This window comes from Lagenorhynchus albirostris, chromosome 3 (genome assembly GCF_949774975.1).
Source record: "Lagenorhynchus albirostris chromosome 3, mLagAlb1.1, whole genome shotgun sequence".
Lineage (NCBI taxonomy): Eukaryota > Metazoa > Chordata > Mammalia > Artiodactyla > Delphinidae > Lagenorhynchus > Lagenorhynchus albirostris.
The window spans coordinates 152,076,919-152,095,386 of NC_083097.1; the positions used below are offsets into that span (position 1 = coordinate 152,076,919).

The following is an 18,468-nucleotide window of genomic DNA, read 5'->3' on the forward strand; positions in this document are numbered from 1 at the left end:
CCTGAACCATCCCCCGCCCACCCTCCCACCCCCCAGCCACGGAAAAACTGTCTTCCACAAAACAGGTCCCTGGCGCCAAAAAGGCTGGGGACCACTGACCTATAGGATAGAGCAGAGAAAAGAACAAAATGAAAATAGGTATGCTACATTTCACATAAAAAGAAGTGGAATTAAGAAAACATGAATGGGCTTACTTTTGCTTTAAAGCAATGTAAGAATAAAAAAGAAATCAATAAAATTGGTTATCAACAGGGGTGAGGGATGTGGAATAGGGAGTACAGGATGGAAAAGCAAGATAATTTCAGTATATCTTTCTCTACAGACTTAATTTGTTCAATAAAGCTTCCTACATAATGCAAACTGCCTACATAATGCAAAAATAAAATTAAATCAACAAGAATGGGAAGAAAACTAAAAAGCAATGCACAAACAATCAGTTGGACGGTACATTTTAAAGTACCTCAAGAACTTATTAAATATAAAAGGTCTAAACACATTGGTTTATAAAAAGAGACTGTCAGCCTGTATAAAATTAGAAAGATCAAACTCTGTGCTACCTACAAGAAACCCAAATAAAACATAAAGACATAACTAGGTTAAAAGTTAAAATACCAACAAATGGTGCTGGGAAAACTGGATACACACGAGCAAAAGAAGGAACTTAGACCCCTATCTTATACCATACACAAAAGCTAATACCACAAAATGGATCAAAGACCTAAATATAAGTGCTAAAATTTTAAAACACTTAGAAGAAAACACAGGGGAAAAGCTTCATGACACTGGATTTGGCAATGATTTTTTTGGTTATGACACCAAGGCACAAGAAACAAAAGAAAAAAATAGATAAACTGGACTAAATTTAAAACTACTGTGCATCGGGGACTCCCTGGTGACGCACTGGTTGAGAGTCTGCCTGCCGATGCAGGGGACACGGGTTTGTGCCCCGGTCCGGGAAGATCCCACATGCCACGGAGCGGCTGGGCCCGTGAGCCGTGGCCGCTGAGCCTGCGCGTCCGGAGCCTGTGCTCTGCAACAGGAGAGGCCACAACAGTGAGAGGCCCGTGTACCGCAAAAAAACCCAAAAAAAACCCTACTGTATATCAAAAGATATCAACAGAGTAAAAAGGCAACCTATGGAATGGGAGAATATATGTGCAAAACATATATCTGACAAGAGGCTAAGGAGAATATATGTGCAAAACATATATCTGACGAGGGGCTAACTATCCACAACATATAAAGAACTCCTACAATTCAATGACAATGTAAATATACTTACCCTAAAAATTGTTAAAATGGTAAATCTTATGTTATATATATTTTACCACTACACACACACACACAAAACATCTCATACTATACACAAAAATTAGCTCAAAATGGAACAAAGACCAAATCATAAGCACTAAAATTAAAAAACTCTTAGGAATCAACTTCATGACTTTATATTTGGCAATATATTCTCAGATATGATACTAAAAGCATAAGCAACCAAAGGGGAAAAAACAGATAAGCTGGACTTCATCAAAATTTAAAACTGTTGTGCATCAAGAAACATTAAGGAAGTGAAAAGACAACCCCAAAAATGAAAGAATATATTTGCAAATAATATACCTGATAGGAGGTTTAATATGCAAAATATTAAAAAGACCACCGAACAACAAAAAGACAAACTGCGCTGTATAAATGGACAAAGGCCTTGAACAGACGTTGCTCCAAAGAAGCTATACAAATGGATAACAAGTACAAAAAAGATTCTCAAGCTCATCAGCCATTAGGGAAATGCAAGTCAAAACGACAATAAGAAACCACTACACACCCACTAGGGTGGTTATGATAATTAAATATTAAAAAATAACAAGTGTTATCAAGAACATAGAGAAACTGGAATCCCAGTACATTGTTGATAGAAATGTAAAACAGTGCAGCCGCTGTGGGGAAAAAAAGGAATGAAGAACTGTTACATGCTACAATATGGATGAACCTTGAAAACATATGTTAAGTGAAAGAAGTTAGTCACAAAAGCCCACATATTGTATGATTCCATTTATAAGACACGCCCAGAATAGGCAAATCCATAGAGACAAAGAGCAGACGAGTGGTTGCGTAGGGCTGGGAGTTTGGGGTGAAAAGGACAATGACTGCTGATGGGAACTGGTTTCTTTTTTAATTAATGAAACTGTTATAAAATTGATAGTGGTGATAGTTGTACAACTCTATGAACATACTAAGAACCAAGAATTATACTTTAATTTAGTGAATTATATAATATGTAATTTTATCTCAATAAAACTGACTATGGAAACATATTAGGATAGCTAGGCAATACTGAGGGGCCACTTGAGGTTTGTGGTCTTAAATATAACATGAGCACTGTTGTGCTCCTTAGGTAGGGACACATAATAGGTGGAGAATTGGATTTAACCAAAATTGGGGTTTCCCAGGGAGTACAGTAGAAATTAGAAATAAGTTGAGAGAAACAGAAGCATGTGGAGGCTAAACAATATGCTACTAAACAACCAAGGAATCACTGAAGAAATCAAAGAGGAAATCAAAATATACCTAGAGACACATAAAAATGAAAACATGACAATTCAAAACCTATGGGGGCAGTCGTTCACAAGCTGAGGCGCTGGCACAGCCGTTTCGCCCTGGCAACTCTGGTCTGAAGTGCTGGGTGTGAGGCCTCTTCATGCAGTATCCTGTGAGCAAGTGAAATTAGATGAAGCACAAAGGAAAAAAAGGTAAAATTCTGCAGGAAATCTTGCAGTCTGGCAAGGATATTTTAACTGCTCCTCAGATATTCTGGAGCCTTCATTCCCTGGTTTCCACTGACCCCACTAAAAAGAGCTCATTGCTGCTGGACACAATTACCATTCCACGAGGGGAAGACCGTGGAAGAGTAAGACATGGAGACCACCTTCTTCCCCACAGATACACCAGAAATACATCTACACGTGGAACAACTCCTACAGGACACCTACTGAACGCTGGCAGAAGACCTCAGACCTCCCAAAAGGCAAGAAAGTCCCCACGTACCTGGGTAGGGCAAAAGAAAAAAGAATAAACAGAGACAAAAGAATAGGGACGGGACCTGCACCAGTGGGAGGAAGCTGTGGAGGAAAGGTTTCCACACACTAGGAAGCCCCTTCGCGGGCGGAAACTGCGGGTGGCAGACGGGGAAAGCTTCGGAGCCGCGGAGGACAGCACAGCAACAGGGGTGCGGAGGACAAAGCGGAGATATTCCCGCACAGAGGATCGGTGCCGACCGGCACTGACCAGCCCGAGAGGCTTCTCTGCTCACCCGAGGGGGGGGGGCGGGGCTCGGGGCTGCGGCTCGGGCTTCGGTCAGAGCGCAGGGAGAGGACTGGGGTTGGCGGCGTGAGCACAGCCTGCAGGGGATTAGTGCACCACCGCTAGCCGGGAGGGAGTCCCGGAGGAAAAGTCTGGACCTGCCGAAGAGGCAAGAGACTCTTTCTTCCCTCTTTGTTTCCTGGTGCGCGAGGAGAGAGGATTAAGAGCGCTGCTTAAAAGAGCTCCAGAGACGGGCCCGAGCCGCGGCTAAAAGCGTGGACCCCAGAGACGGGCATGAGACGCTAAGACTGTTGCTGCCACCACCAAGAAGCCTGTGTGCGAGCACAGGTCACTATCCACACCCCCCTTCCGGGAGCCTGTGCAGCCCGCCACCACCAGGGTCCCGGGATCCAGGGACAACTTCCCCGGGAGAACACACAGCGCGCCTCAGGCTGGTACAACGTCATGCTGGACTCTGCTGCCGCAGGCTTGCCCCCCACTCCGTACCCCTCCCTTCCCCCGGCCTGAGTGAGCCAGAGTCCCCGAAGCAGCTGCTTTTTTAACCCAGTCCTGTCAGAGCGAAGGACAGACGCCCCTCCGCTGACATACACGCAGAGGCGGGGCCAAATCCAAAGCTGAGCCCCTGGGAGCTGTGCGAACAAAGAAGAGAAAGGGAAAATCTCTGCCAGCAGCCTCAGAAGCAGCGGATTAAAACTCCACAATCAACTTGATGTACCCTGTATCTGTGGAATACATGAATAGACAACGAATCATCCCAAATTGAGGAGGTGGACTTTGACAGCAAGATTTATTATTTTTTCCCCTTTTCCTCTTTTTGTGAGTGTGTATGTATATGCTTCTGTGTGAGATTTTGTCTGTATAGCTTTGCTTCCACCATTTGTCCTAGGGTTCTGTCCTTTTTTTTTTCTTTTAAAAAAAATTGTTTTTCTTAATTATTTTTTATTTTAATAACTTTATTTTATCTTCCTTCCTTAATTCTTTCTTTCCCTCCCTCCCTCTCTTTCTTTCTTTCTACTTTTTCTCCCTTTTATTCTGAGCCATGTAGATGAAAGGCTCTTGATGCTGCAGCCAGGAGTCACTACTGTACCTCTCAGGTGGGAGAGCCAACTTCAGGACACTAGTGCACAACAGACCGCCCAGCTCCATGTAATATCAAACAGCGAAAATCTCCCAGAGATCTCCATCTCAACACCAGCACCCAGCTTCACTCAACAACCAGCAATCTATAGTGCTGAACACACTATGCCAAGCAACTAGCAAAACAGGAACACAACCCCACCCATTAGCAGAGAGGCTGCCTAAAATCATAAGTCCACAGACACCCCAAAACACACCACCAGACGTGGACCTGCCCACCAGAAAGAAAAGATCCAGCCTCATCCACCAGAACACAGGCACTACTCCCCTCCACCAGGAAGCCTACACAACCCACTGAACCAACTTTAGCCACTGGGGACAGACACCAAAAACAACAGGAACTACGAACCTGCAGCCTGCAAAAGGGAGACCCCAAACACAGTAAGATAAGCAAAATGAGAAGACATAAAAACACACAAAAGATGAAGGAGCAAGATAAAAACCCACCAGACCTAACAAATGAAGAGGAAATAGGCAGTCTACCTGAAAAAGAATTCAGAATAATCATAGTAAAGATGATCCAAAATCTTGGAAATAGAATAGACAAAATGCAAGAAACATTTAACAAGGACCTAGAAGAACTAAAGATGAAACAAGCAATGATGAACAACACAATAAATGAAATGAAAAATACTCTAGATGGGATCAATAGCAGAATAACTGAGGCAGAAGAACGGATAAGTGACCTGGAAGATAAAATAGTGGAAATAACTACTGCAGAGCAGAATAAAGAAAAAAGAATGAAAAGAACTGAGGATAGTCTCAGAGACCTCTGGGACAACATTAAATGCAACAACATTCGAATTCTAGGGGTTCCAGAAGAAGAAGAGAAAAAGAAAGGGACTGAGAAAATATTTGAAGAGATTATAGTAGAAAACTTCCCTAATATGGGAAAGGAAATAGTTAATCAAGTCCAGGAAGCACACGGAGTCCCATACAGGATAAATCAAAGGAGAAATACGCCAAGACACATATCAATCAAACTGTCAAAAATTAAATACAAAGAAAACATATTAAAAGCAGCAAGGGAAAAACAACATATAACACACAAGGGAATCCCCATAAGGTTAACAGCTGATCTTTCAGCAGAAACTCTGCAAGCCAGAAGGGACTGGCAGGACATATTTAAAGTGATGAAGGAGAAAAACCTGCAACCAAGATTACTCTACACAGCAAGGATCTCATTCAGATTTGATGGAGAAATTAAAACCTTTACAGACAAGCAAAAGCTGAGAGAATTCAGCCCCAACAAACGAGCTTTACACCAAATGCTAAAGGAACTTCTCTAGGCAAGAAACACAAGAGAAGGAAAAGACCTAAAATTACGAACCCAAAACAATTAAGAAAATGGGAATAGGAACATACATATCGATAATTACCTTAAATGTAAATGGACTAAATGCTCCCACCAAAAGACACAGATTGGCTGAATGGATACAAAAACAAGACCCATATATATGCTGTCTACAAGAGACCCACTTCAGACCTAGAGACACATACAGACTGAAAGTAAGGGGATGGAAAAAGATATTTCATGCAAATGGAAACCAAAAGAAAACTGGAGTAGCAATTCTCATATCAGACAAAACAGACTTTCAAATAAAGACTATTAGAAGAGACAAAGAAGGAAACTACATAATGATCAAGGGATCGATCCAAGAAGAAGATATAACAATTGTAAATATTTATGCACCCAACATAGGAGCACTTCAATACATAAGGCAAATACTAACAGCCATAAAAGGGGAAATTGACAGTAACACATTCATAGTAGGGGACTTTAACACCCCACTTTCACCAATGGACAGATCATCCAAAATGAAAACAAATAAGGACACACAAGCTTTAAATGATACATTAAACAAGATGGACTTAATTGATATTTATAGGACATTCCATCCAAAAACAACAGAATACACATTTTTCTCAAGTGCTCATGGAACATTCTCCAGGATACCTCATAACTTGGGTCACAAATCAAGCCTTGGTAAATTTAAGAAAACTGAAATCGTATCAAGTATCTTTTCCAAACACAACGCTATGAGACTAGATATCAATTACAGGAAAAGATCTGTAAAAAATACAAACACATGAAGGTTAAACAATACACTACTTAATAACGAAGTGATCACTGAAGAAATCAAAGAGGAAATCAAAAAATACCTAGAAACAAATAACAATGAGACAGAACGACCCAAAACCTATGGGATGCAGCAAAAGCAGTTCTAAGAGGGAAGTTTATAGCAATACAACCCTACCTTAAGAAACAGGAAACATCTCAAATAAACAACCTAACCCTGCACCTAACGCAGTTAGAGAAAGAACAAAGAACTCCCAATAATAGCAGAAGGAAAGAAATCATAAAAATCAGATCAGAAATAAATGAAAAAGAAATGAAGAAAATGATAGCAAAGATCAATAAAACTAAAAGCTGGTTCTTTGAGAAGATCAACAAAATTGATAAACCATTAGCCAGACTCATCAAGAAAAAAAGGGAGAAGACTCAAATCAATAGAATTAGAAATGAAAAAGGAAACGTAACAACTAACACTGCAGAAATACAAAAGATCATGAGAGATTACTACAAGCAACTCTATTCCAATAAAATGGACAACATTTTAGAAGAAATGGACAAATTCTTAGAAATACACAACCCGCCAAGACTGAATCAGGAAGAAATAGAAAATATGAACAGACCAATCACAAGCACTAAAATTAAAACTGTGATTAAAAATCTTGCAACAAACAAAAGCCCAGGACCAGATGGCTTCACAGGCCAATTCTACCAAATATTTAGAGAAGAGCTAACACCTATCCTTCTCAAACTCTTCCAAAATATAGCAGAGGGAGGAACACTCCCAAACTCATTCTATGAGGCCACCATCACCCTGATACCAAACGCAGACAACAATGTCGCAAAGAAAGAAAACTACAGGCCAATATCACTGATGAACATAGATGGAAAAATCCTCAACAAAATACTAGTAAACAGAATCCAACAGCACATTAAAAGGATCATACACCATGATCAAGTGAGGTTTATTCCAGGAATGCAAGGATTCTCCAATATACGCAAATCAATCAACATGATACACCATATTAACAAATAGAAGGAGAAAAACCGTATGATCATCTCAATAGATGCAGAGAAAGCTTTCAACAAAATTCAACACCCATTTATGATAAAAACCCTGCAAAAAGTAGGCACAGAGGGAACTTAATAAAGGCCACATATGACAAACCCACAGCCAACATTGTCCTCAATGGTGAAAAACTGAAAGCATTTCCACTAAGATCAGGAAGAAGACAAGGTGGCCCACTCTCACCACTCTTATTCAACATAGTTTTGGAAGTTTTAGCCACAGCAATCAGAGAAGAAAAGGAAATAAAAGGAATCCAAATCAGAAAAGAAGAAGTAAAGCTGTCCCTGTTTGCAGATGACATGATACTATACATAGAGAATCCTAAAGATGCTACCAGAGAACTACTAGAGCTAATCAATGAATTTGGTAAAGTAGCAGGATACAAAATTAATGCACAGAAATCTCTGGCATTCCTATACACTAATGATGAAAAATCTGAAAGTGAAATCAAGAAAACACTTCTGTTTACCATTGCAACAAAAAGAATAAAATATCTAGGAATAAACCTACCTAAGGAGACAAAAGACCTGTAATGCAGAAAATTATAAAAGACACTGATGAAAAAAAAAAAAAAGACACTGATGAAAGAAATTAAAGATGATACAAATAGATGGAGAGATATACCATGTTCTTGGATTGGAAGAATCAACATTGTGAAAATGACTCTACTACCCAAAGCAATCTACAGATTCAATGCAATCCCTATCAAACTACCACTGGCATTTTTCACAGAACTAGAACAAAAAATTTCATAATTTGTATGGAAACACAAAAGACGCCGAATAGCCAAAGCAATCATGAGAACGAAAAACGGAGCTGGAGGAATCAGGCTCCCTGACTTCAGACTACACTACAAAGGTACAGTAATCAAGACAGTATGGTACTGGCACAAAAACAGAAAGATAGATCAATGGAACAGGATAGAAAGCCCAGAGATAAACCCACGCACATATGGTCACCTTATCTTTGATAAAGGAGGCAGGAATGTACAGTGGAGAAGGGACAGCCTCTTCAATAAGTGGTGCTGGGAAAACTGGACAGGTACATGTAAAAGTATGAGATTAGATCACTCCCTAACACCATACACAAAAATAAGCTCAAAATGGATTAAAGACCTAAATGTAAGGCCAGAAACTAGCAAACTCTTAAGAGGAAAACATAGGCAGGTCACTCTATGACATAAATCACAGCAAGATCCTTTTTGACCCACCTCCTACAGAAATGGAAATAAAAACAAAAATAAACAAATGGGACCTAATGAAACTTCAAAGCTTTTGCACAGCAAAGGAAACCATAAACAAGACCAAAAGACAACCCTCACAATGGGAGAAAATGTTTGTAAATGAAGCAACCGACAAAGGATTAATCTCCAAAATTTATAAGCAGCTCATGCAGCTCAATAACAAAAAAACAAACAACCCAATCCAAAACTGGACAGAAGACCTAAATAGACATTTCTCCAAAGAAGATATACAGACTGCCAACAAACACATGAAAGAATGCTCAACATCATTAATCATTAGAGAAATGCAAATCAAAACTACAATGAGATATCATCTCACACCAGTCAGAATGGCCATCATCAAAAAATCTAGAAACAGGGACTTCTCTGGTGGTCCAGCGGATAAGACTCTGCGCTCCCAATGCGGGGGACACGGGTTTGATCCCTGGTCAGGGAACTAAGATCCCACATCCCACATGCCACACGGCGCGGGCAAAAAAAAAAAAAATCTAGAAACAATAAATGCTGGAGAGAGTGTGGAGAAAAGGGAACACTCTTGCACTGCTGGTGGGAATGTGAATTGGTACAGCCACTATGGAGAACAGTATGGAGGTTCCTTAAAAAACTACAAATAGAACTACCATATGACCCAGCAATCCCACTACTGGGCATATACCCTGAGAAAACCATAATTCAAAAAGAGTCATGTACCAAAATGTTCACTGCAGCTCTATTTACAATAGCCCGGAGATGGAAACAATGTAAGTGTCCATCATTGGATGAATGGATAAAGAAGATGTGGCACATATATACAATGGAATATTACTCAGCCATAAAAAGAAACAAAATTGAGCTGTTTGTAGTCAGGTGGATGGACCTGGAGTCTGTCATACAGAGTGAAGTAAGTCAGATAGAGAAAAACAAATACCGTATGCTAACACATATATATGGAATTTAAGAAAAAAAAATTGTCATGAAGAACCTATGGGTAAGACAGGAATAAAGACACAGACCTACTAGAGAATGGACTTGAGGATATGGGAAGGGGGAAGGGTAAGCTGTGACAAAGCAAGAGAGTGGCATGGACATATATACAGTACCAAACGTAAAATAGATAGCTAGTGGGAAGTAGCCACATAGCACAGGGAGATCAGCTCGGTGCTTTGTGACCACCTAGAGGGGTGGGATAGGGAGGGTGGGAGGGAGGGAGACACAAGAGGGAAGAGATATGGGAACATATGTATATGTATAACGGATTCACTTTGTTATAAAGCAGAAACTAACACACCATTGTAAAGCAATTACACTCCAAAAAAGATGTAAAAATAAAAAAATTTTTTAAAAGAAATAATTTCAACAGATGCCTACCTATAATAAATATAATAAATTTATATAATTCATATAATAAAACTTAAATGGGTGGAATCAAAAAAAAAAGATTCCAAAACCTATGGGACACGACAAAAGCAGTTTTAAGAGGGAAGTTTATACCAATGCAAGCTTACCTCAGGAAACAAGAAAAATCTCAAGAAACAACCTAATCTTACACCTAAAGCAACTAAAGAAAGAAGAACAAACAAAACCCCAAGTTAATAGAAGGAAAGAAATCATAAAGATCAGAGTAGAAATAAATGAAATAGAGACCAAGAAAACAGAAAGATCAATGAAACTAAAAGTTTTTTGAAAAGATAAACAAAATTGATAAACCTTTAGCCAGACACATCAAGAAAAAAAGGGAGAGTGCTCAAATCAATAAAATCAGAAATGAAAAGGAGAAATCACAACTGACACAACAGAAATACAAAGGACCATAAGAGACAACTTACGACCAACTATATGCCAAAAAAAATGGACAAATTCTTAGAAAGATACACTCTCCCAAAACTGAACCAGGAAAAAATAGAAAATATGAACACACCAATTAAAAGTACTGAAATTGAATCTGTGATTTTAAAACTCCCAACAAACAAAAGTACAGGACCAGATGGCTTCACAGGCCACTTCTTCCAAACATTTAAAGAAGAGTTAACACCTATCCTTCTGAAGCTACTCCAAAAAACTGCAGAGGAAGAAACACTTCCAAACTCATTCTATGAGGTCACCATCACCCTGATTCCAAAACCAGACAAAGATAACCACAAAAAAAGAGAAAATTACAGGCCAATATCACTGATGAACATAGACGCAAAAATCCTCAATAAGATACTAGCAAACTGAATGCAACAATACATTAAAAGGATCATATACCATCATCAAGTGGGATTTATCCCAGGGATGCAAGGATTTTTCAATATCCACAAATAAACCAATGTGATACACCACATTAACAAATTGAAGAATAGGGACTTCCCTGGTGGCACAGTGGTTAAGAATCCGCCTGCCCATGCAGGGGACATGGGTTCGATCTGTAGTTCGGGAAGATCCCACATGCCACGTAGCAACAAAGCCCATGTGCCACAACTACTGAGCCTGCACTCTAGAGCCCGCATGCCACAACTACTGAAGCCCGAGAGCCTAGAGCCTGAACTCCACAACAAGAGAAGCCACTGAAATGAGAAGCCCACACATGGCAATGAAGAGCAGCCCCCGCTCGCTGCAACTACACAGAGGTCACATGCAGCAACGCAGCCAAAAGACCCAATGCAGCCAAAAAAAAAACCCAACGAATTGAAGAATAAAAACCATATGATCATCTCAATAGATGCAGAAAAAGCTTTTGATAAAATACAACATCCATTTACGATAAAAACTCTCCAGAAAGTGGGCATAGGGGAAATCTACCTCAACGTAAAAAAGGCCACATATGACAAACTCACGCTAATATCATATTCAATGGTGAAAAACTAAAAGCATTTCCTCTAAGATCAGGGAAGAGACAAGGATGTCCACTCTCGCCACTTTTTATTCAACATAGTTTTGGAAGTCCTAGCCACAGCAAGCAGAGAAGAACAAGAAATAAAAGGGACCAATTTGGAAAAGAGGAAGTAAAATTGTCACTCTTTGCAGGTGACATGATGCTACACATAGCAAATCCTAAAGACACTACCAGAAAACTACTAGAGCTCATCAACGAATTCAGTAAAGTTGCAACATACAAAATTAATACACAGAAATCTGTTGCATTTCTATACACTAACAACAAAAGATCAGAAAGAGAAATTAAGGAAACAATCCCATTTACCATCACATCAAAAAGAATAAAATACCTAGGAATAAACCTACCTAAGGAGGCAAAAGACCTGTACTCTGAAAACTGTAAGATGCTGATGAAAGAAATCAAATAAGACACAAACAGATGGAAAGTTATACCATGTTTTTGGATTGGAAGAATCAATATTGTCAAAATGACCATACTACCCAAGTCAATCTGCAGATTCAATGCAATCTCTATCAAACTACCAATGGCACTTTTCACAGAACTAGAACAAAAAACTTTTAAATTTGTATGGAAACACAAAAGACCCAAAGCAATGTTGAGAAAGAAAAACAAAGCTCAAGAAATCAGGGTCCCTGACTTCAGACTATATTACAAAGCTACAGTCATCAAAACAAAACGGTCCTAGCACAGAAACAGAAATATAGATCAATAGAACAGGATAGAAAGCCCAGAAATAAATCCACTCACCTATGGTCAATTTATCTATGACAAAGGAGGCAAGGATATACAATAGAGAAAAGACAGTCTCTTCAATAAGTGGTGCTGGGAAAACTGGACAGCTACATGTAAAAGAATGAAATTAGAACATTCTCTAACACCATACACAAAAATAAACTCAAAATGGAATAAAAACCTAAACATAGGACCAGATACCATAAAACTCCTAGAGTAAAATACAGGCAAGATGCTCTTTAACATAAATTGCAGCAATATCTTTCTGGATCCACCTCCTTGAGTAATGAAAATAAAAATAAACAAATGGAACCTAATTAAACTTAAAAGCTTTTGCACAGCAAACAAAACTATAACAAAACGAAAAGACAACCTACAGAAAGGGAGAAAATATTTGCAAACGATGCAACCAACAAGAGATTAATTTCCAAAATATACAAACAGCTCATATGGCTCAATATCAAAAAAACAAACAACCCAATCAAAAAATGAGCAGAAGACCTAAATAGACATTTCTCCAAAGAAGACATACAGAAGGCCAAAAGGCAGATGAAAAGATGGTCAACATCACTAATTATTAGAGAAGTGCAAATCAAAAGTACAATGAGGGGGACTTCCCTGGTGGCGCAGTGGTTGAGGGTCCGCCTGCCGATGCAGGGGACACGGGTTCATGCCCTGGTCCGGGAAGATCCCACATGCCGCAGAGCAGCTGGGCCCACGAGCCATGGTCACTAAGCCTGCGCGTCCGGAGCCTGTGCTCCGCAACGGGAGAGGCCACAACAGTGAGAGGCCCGCATACCGCAAAAATATAGAAAGTAAAAAATAAATAAAAAGTACAATGAGGGGACTTCCCTGGTGGTCCAGTGGTTAAGAATCTGCCTTGCAATGCAGGAGATCCAGGTTCGATCCCTGGTCAGGGAAACAAGATCCCACATGCTGCGGAGCAACTTAAGCCCACACACTGCAACTACTACTGAGCCCAGTGCTCTACAGCCGACACGTCACAACCAGAGAGCCCTTGTGTCACAACACCTGAGCCTGCGTGCTCTGGAGCCCGTGCGCCACAACTAGAGAGAAGCCTGTGTGCTGCAAAGAAAGATCTTGCATGCCACAACGAAGATCCCGCGTGCCACAATAAGGCCCAATGCAGCCAAATAAATCAAAAAAAAAAAAAAAGGACAGTGAGGTATCAACTCACACCGGTCAAAATGGCCATCATCAAAAAGTCTACAAATAAATGCTAGAAAGTGTGTAGAGAAAAAGGAAGCCTCCTACAATGCTGGTGAGAATGTAAATTGGTACAGCCACTATGGAAAAGTTTGGAGCTTCCTTAAGAAACTAAAAATAGAGCTACCATATGATCCTGCAATCCCACTCCTAGACATATACCCAGAGAAAACCCTAATTTCTAAAAGATTCATGCACCAAAATGTTCACTGCAGCACTATTTACAATAGCCAAGACATGAAAGCAAACTAAATGTCCATCGACAGATGAATGGATAAAGAGATGTGGTATACACACACACACACACACACACACACACACACACACACACACAATGGAATATTACTCAGCCATAAAAAAGAATGAAATAATGCCATTTTCAGCAATATGGATGGACCTAGAGATTATCATACTAAGTGAAATAAGCCAGACAAAGACAAATATCATATGACATTGCTTATATGTGCAATCTAAAATAAAAAAAAAAAAAAACCAGACACAAGTGAACTTATTTCCAAAACAGAAAGAGGCTGACAAACACAGAAAACAAACTTACGGTTCCAAAAGGGAAAGGGGGGTGGAGGAGGGATAAATTAGGAGCCTGGGATTAACATATACACAATACTATGCATAAAATATATAACCAACAAGGACCTACTGTATAGCACAGGGGACTATTCTCCATATTTTGTAAAAACCTATAACTGAATTGCTGTGCTATACACCTGAAACTTACACAATACTATAAATCAACTATACTTCAGTTAAAAAATTTTTTTAAGAAAAGAAAGAAGTTGAAAGAATATTCAAGTGAATAGTTAGTATAACCATGAGACCTAGGTTAGGTAAGAAGGAAAGTGAGGACATGACAGGATGATGGACAATGAGAAGGTGATAGCCTGGAATTAGACATCCTAGTGGGACTGAAGGATTATTGGAGTTAGGGTATTAGAAGGAGTGAGCTGGAAAAGACAGGTGGTGGTGATGTTGGAAGTGGCATGATTATTATTGACAGGCTCAATCAGGGTTCCTCACTGGAACCACAGAACACAGAAAATGAATCGAATGTTTTCCTTACTTCTCCCAAGGATGGTACATAACTGGTTGGTACTATTCTAGATGCGGAGGACAGAGGTTAATGCATTACATACAATGGATGCCTGAGGACATTAGGCTTACTTCTCTCTCAGAAATCCCACTTGAGAAAGGCTGAGATGGTATGATCCATGGGAGCTGATAGCAAAAAGGTAAAGGAAGTGAGAGGACAGATACTGAATGAATCATAGCTTAGGTTGAACTACAGAAACTGCAACTTTCATATTCTTCAGTCTAATATGTACATATTAAAATCACCAAGAATGATGGCAAGACTGGCAAAAAGAAAGACAGCAAGTGATATGTTAAAAGTTTCAACGAATAGCCAGGAAAAGGGGTGGGGTGGGTGACCAGGAGGATAGTAGATGACTTCTTCAAGGTGGAGCAGCAGGCGTAGCAGAATGGTCTGTGCTTCAAACCAGGTTTTCCAGTAGTCTAGAAGCAACAACGAAGAGTAAGAGGATATTTACCCCACCTCCAGGTCAGTGGTATTGTGTTGTAAGGAAGAAGAAACAGCCAGTACCTGAGAAGGTACAAGGAGAAGCAGTATGCTCAGGACAGCCATCTTTCAGTTCGAGCAAGAAGATGAAGGGAAATTCCACAGAGAGGGTTAAGAATGTCGATTTTTTTGATCACTGACCCTAATTCCAGAGGGCAGAGCCATTTTGAGCGCAGGAGAGGGAGACTGAGTCATATTAGAAAAGTGCCCCCAGATGACGGATTAGAGTCGTGGGATGAGAATCTAGGTGATGAGAGAAGCTATGGGAAGCCTGAATTTCTTGGGGGTGTCCAAGGTAAGCAGATTTAAGGCAAGACAGGATTAGTCCAGGTTATCTTCTTTTTTTCTTTTAAACTTTTTTTTAAATGAGATTGATTGATTGATTGAAGTAATTTTATTTTATTTATTTATTTTTGGCTGCGTTGGGTCTTCGTTGCTGCGCTCAGGCTTCCTCTAGTTGTGCCGAGCAGGGCTACTCTTTGCTGCGGTGCGCAGGCTTCTCACTGCGGTGGCTTCTCTTGTTGTGGAACACAGGCTCTAGTTGTGCAGGCTTCAGTAGTTGTGGCGCGGGGGTGCAGTAGTTGTGGCACACGGGCTTAGTTGCTCCGTGGCATGTGGGATCTTCCCAGACCAGGGCTCGAACCCGTGTCCCATACACTGGCAGGTGGATTCTTAACCACTGTGCCACCAGGGAAGTCCCCAGTCCTGGTTATCTCTTAAAGGAGCAGTACTAGCCAATGCCATGACAGAAATGTTCTATATCAGCAGGATCAAACTCGGTAGCGACTAGTGCCTACTGAGCACTTGAAATGTGACTCATATGACATTCACAAAAATGAAAAGAGTATCAGTGAACTGTGGGACTATTTCAAGTGACCTAATACACAGGTAACTACAGTCCTTGTACAGGGCAAGGAACAAAAACACATGTGAAGAAATAATGACTGAGAACATTCCAAACTTGATGAAAACTATAAATCCACAGATCTAATAAGTTCTAAAACCCACAGGTACAATAAGCATCTTTTTAAAAGAGCATAGTGCGACTTCCCTGGTGGTCCAGTGGTTAAGAATCTGCCCTCCAATGCAGGGGACACAGGTTCAATCCCCGGTCAGGAAACTAAGATCCCACATGCTGTGGGGCAACTAAGCCCACAAGTCACAACTACAGAGCCCCCACACTCTGGAGCCTGCACGCAATGAAAGATCCCACATGCTGCAACTAAGACACAGCCAAAAATAAATAAATAAATATTAAAATTAAAAAAGAGTGAAGGGCTTCCCTGGTGGCACAATGGTTGAGAGTCCGCCTGCCGATGCAGGGGACACGGGTCCGTGCCTCGGTCCAGGAAGATCCCACATGCCGCGGAGTGGCTGCACCCGTGAGCCATGGCAGCTGAGCCTGCGCGTCCGGAGCCTGTGCTCCGCAATGGGAGAGGCCACAACGGTGAGAGGCCCACGTACAGCAAAAAAAAAAAAAAGAGTGAAAAGGCAAGTCACTCTGACAGAGTTGTCATACCTCACAGAATTTCTAGTCAGAATATGTATAAAAGAATACAAAAATAAATAAATAAATAAACACATCATAATCAACTGTTAAAAACCGGTGTAAGGGGTTCCCTGGTAGCGCAGTGGTTGAGAGTCCACCTGCCAATGCACGGGACATGGGTTCATGCGCCGGTCCGGGAAGATCCCACATGCCGTGGAGCGGCTGGGCCCATGAGCCATGGCCGCTGAGCCTGTGCGTCCGGAGCCTGTGCGTCCGGAGCCTGTGCTCCGCAACGGGAGAGGCCACAACAGTGAGAGGCCTGCGTACAGCAAAAAAAAAAAGCGGTGTGATAGGGACTTTCCTGGTAGTAAGACTCCCCACTTCCACTGCAGAGGGCATGGGTTCGATCTCTGGAACCGCATGGAGCAGCCAAAAAAAAAAAAGATGAAAAAAAAACAAACACAAAAAACAGTGATAAAGGAAAAATCTTAAAGCCAGAGGAAAAAAATGAACACACAGAAAAAACAAAGATTATACCAGATTTCCTGGAAACAATATAAGCAAGAAGACAGGGGAGCAAAATCTTTTAAAATACTGAAAGAAGAAAGTTAACTTACTAAAATTCTTTAACCTACCAGCAAAATCTTTCAAAAATGAAGGCGGAGACTCAGACACAGAAAACAAATTTATGGTTACAAAAGGGGAAAGGGGGCTGGGGAGAGGGATAAATTGGAAGGTTGAGATTAACATATACACACTACTATATACAAAATAGATAACCAACAAGGACCTACTATATAGCACAGAGCACTATATTTTGTAATAAACTACAAGGGAAAAGAATCTGAAAAGGAATATATAGAGAATATATATATATATAACTGAATATATATAACTGACTCACTCTGCTGTACCCCTGAAACTAACATGATATTGTAAATCAAGTATACTTCAATAAAAATAAATAAATAAAAATTTAAAGGTAAAAAAAAAAATGAAGGCTACTAAATGTAATATGATATCCTGGATTAGATCCTAGAACAGAAATAGGTTAGTAGTGGAAAATCTGGTGAATCTGAATGAAGTCTAGAGTTTAGTTAATGCAATAGTGTTAATGTCTCAGTTCTGAAAAATGCACCATGGTTATAATGTTAAAAAGATGTTAACATTAGAAGAAAGTGAGTGAATGGTATAAAGAAACCTGTGTACTATCTTTCCAACATTTTAACAAATCTAAATTATTCCAAACTAAAAACTTTATTGGAAAAAAAAGACAAAAGAGAGACTTTTCAGATATACTAACACTGAAACAATTAATTGCCAGCAGACCCACAAACAAAAAACAAAGTCCTTCAGGCAGGACTGGATTGTGGGCCTCCCTCCGTTTAATTCATATGTTCAATACCTAATGTGATGGTATTTAGAGTTGCCTCCTTTGGGAGGTAATTATGATTAGATGAAGTCATTAAGGTGGGATCCTCATGATGGAATTAATGCCCTTATAAGAGGAAACACCAGAGAGCTTGCTGTCTTTCTCCCAGTACATGCAGAAAAGAAAAGCCATATGAGTACATAGTGAGAAAGTAGCCATCTGAAACTCAAGGAGAGAGTTCTTACCAGACACTGACCCTTCTGGCACTTTGATCTTGGACGTCTCCAGAATTGTTAGGAAGTAAATTTACATGTTTAAGCTACCTAGTCTATGGCATAAGAAAAACATCACACCAG

General features: G+C 40.1%; 1 protein-coding gene across 6 annotated transcripts in view; it reads right to left on the bottom strand.

The window, feature by feature from the left end:
• The window catches only part of UIMC1 (ubiquitin interaction motif containing 1), a 138,442-nt gene that overhangs the window by 92,617 nt on the left and 27,357 nt on the right, over positions 1–18,468 (bottom strand). Inside the window, exon 1 of one of the 6 annotated variants that reach the window (XM_060144299.1) lies at positions 2,605–2,778. The exons of the other annotated variants lie outside the window; for them this stretch is intronic. The gene's annotated coding sequence lies outside the window, so the exon portion shown is untranslated. Of the gene's footprint in view, positions 1–2,604; positions 2,779–18,468 lie in introns of those variants that run through there. 6 annotated transcript variants of the gene reach the window in all.